We start from the raw sequence: 2,686 nt of genomic DNA, 5'->3' as shown, positions 1-2,686 counted from the left end.
TTTGGGCCTCGTGTTAAGTGCTTTCTTTAGGGAACTTTCCTGAAAGTGGAGAGTGGGCCTCTTTCTCTCCTGGCTTCCTTTAGCCCCTTCTCTTTGCCTTTAAATAATTAAGACCGCCCCCACTGAACCAAAATGAGATGTCACTCAAGTTACAAAACTAAAAACAAAAGTCCCTTACTCGGCGGCGGCGGCGGCGGCGAAGGGAGCGGCTTCAATCTGAAATTACTTTTCCTTTAAATTAGGAAGCAAAACGAGAGACGGAAGGGGGGCTGATTAGAATTGGATAGAATAGCAATTTCAGATACTTAAGTTTTAATGGAAAAAGAATGCTCTCTCCCTAAGTCAGTGTTTCCCGCACGAATCCGAACGTTTTCGTTTTAGGCTCGCTCTCCCTTTGCACGTCGATCTGGGAAATTCAAGTCAATTTCTCCTTGCCCCAGTGTGCAAAAAAGCAAAACAAAAACAAACAAACAAACAAAAACTAGCAGAATCTCCTCGTGGCCAGCCCCGGCTTGGCAAGGCAGCAATCCTCCAAGCTTCAGGAGAAGGGGACGAAATCGAACGCCCCCCTGTAGTCCCCGGTGTCTCAGATTGGACTAGGCTGACCTAAGACACCCCTCGGAGGCCTCAGCCCGAATTGTGCGTGCGAAGCGCGGCCAGCTCTGCGCAAACTTTGCGTCACGAGAGGGAGGAGGGCAGTTTTCCCCGCAAGGGAAAGGTAATTCCAGGGCGCATAGTTGACCCCCTCCGAGGGAAAAGTCACCCAGGAGGCTGACACCCTCCTCCAGTTCTTCCCTCCAACCAGCCTCCAGGCTGTTTGGGGAGTTGCCTTTTGAAGTTCGATTTATCTTTGAAACATTCAATAAAAAATGGTGAGGCCATGACAGTCTTTGGTCTCCTGCCCTCCCCACCCCAGCCTCGCCTCGGAGGTGTGTGTGTGTGTGTGTGTGTGTGTGTGTGTGTGTGTTGGGAGCGGGGAGGGGGGTTTAGGGAGGACGGGAAGGTTCTCCAGGCCTTTGCTTGCCCCGGGGGCCTTGACTTGAGGACGCAGCTGGAGCCTGCCTGGCGGCTGCCGCCCTCCCCCCCCTTCCCTGGAGCCCGCCAGCCCGGCCCCAAGTCCCTGTCACCTTCGGGCCCCTTGAATGGCTGGCAAGGAGGACCCCCCCCCTCCCCTCCCTCATGCTGTACTTGGAAGGGGATCGAGGTCGAGACCTTTTGGAGAGGGGGGCACAGCCCCTTCCATCTCCAACCAGGCACGTGGGGAGCCCTATAGCCTCTCCTGCGCTGTCTCCCGGGGTGGGAGGGAAAACAATCAGGGTCGGAGGTGGGTGGGGGGAGCTTTGCCAGGCTTGGGGATCTTTGGGGCGCTAGCTCCCCGGAGGGCCCGAAGATTTCCAGGGCGTGCGCCCTACGCGCAGCGGCCGCAGCCGACTGGGACTGGTTGTTGGCCCAGCGATTACGCGCGGTGCCTGCGCCCGGGAAGGTGGCAGTCGGCTCGGGGTGCTCGGCAGCGCTCTCCCCGAGCCGGGGTGGGGGGATGGGGGGTGGGGGGCAGAAAACAGCCTCAACCTCAAGGAGGGCAGGAATGCTTTTCTTTCACGGTCCAGATTTGCTCACCTCCTCCCCACTTCACCCCCAAATTCTGGGACGGTGCTCAGACGTGTATCTAGCCTCTCCCAGTGCTTGCCTTTTTTTTTTTTTTTTTTTTTTTTAATCTCCCGTGTATCTTATTTGTATATAGTGATGTTAATGAGTAACTCTGGTGGCGCTGATGGACTGGGGGTGAGCGGCTCGCAATCTCTCTGGATTTCGTTGCCTATTACTCACCTGGCGCCGGTCGCAATCTCGCCGCGAGCTTTATGGTGGCGGCGGCCGCCGCGCAGGCCACTCGGGGCCGGCGCCTTCGCCTTTTTTTTTTTCCGGGCTTCGAGTGCCACCTATCTGTCTGGCTCACGAACGCGCCCCGGTGGCCGCCGCTTGCTCGGCTCCCCAGTGCCTCCCGGGTTCCGGAGCTGAGGCGTTTCACCTTTGCCCCTTCTCATCCTCTCCAACCCCAGCCCGGGCTCCCCTCCTCCTCTGCCCCCCGCGCCACCCCCCACCTCCCACCCCAACGTCGGAAGAAGCCGCCGTCGTCTCTTTCCTGGATATCGCTTTCACTCCTGTTTGGGCCTCAGATGAGAAAAACAGTCCTTCCCGACTTCGGGTTTCCAAAGAGCCTTCGGAAATTCAATGAGGGGATCCTCTCTCATAATTTTCTCCCAAGTACCTTGCCGCTCCGTGTAGAAACCTCTACCAGTTCCCTCGACCCTGTCGGGCAGGGGATAACCTGAGTTCATGCTGGGTAGATGGCGAGAGAAAGGATTCCCCCCTCCCCAGTATACACCACTCAGATTCTACCCTGGATGCAACTCCCCTTTGCCTGATGCGCTCTCTCTTTCTTACTTTACAACTCTGTTTTGGTTTGGTTTGGTTTGGTTTTTTTCGGTTTCTACCCTGGCCGCGTCTACAGGGACGAAGGGCACATGTCTCTCGTGAGCAGCGGTCCGTAAAGGGCCCGGGCCGGGGTCAGCTACCGCAGCCTGCAGGGCCGAGCGACTTCGTGATTTGTAGATTTAAGGTGACAAATGCGGGTGCCGGCCTGAGGCCTCCGGCCCCCGCCCCTTGGGAAGGTCGGCTCCAAGCCTGG

The sequence above is a fragment of the Balaenoptera physalus genome (assembly GCF_965194825.1).
Source record: "Balaenoptera physalus genome assembly, chromosome: 12".
In the NCBI taxonomy this organism is placed as follows: Eukaryota; Metazoa; Chordata; class Mammalia; order Artiodactyla; family Balaenopteridae; genus Balaenoptera; species Balaenoptera physalus.
Note: the sequence above shows the minus strand (reverse complement) of the source record.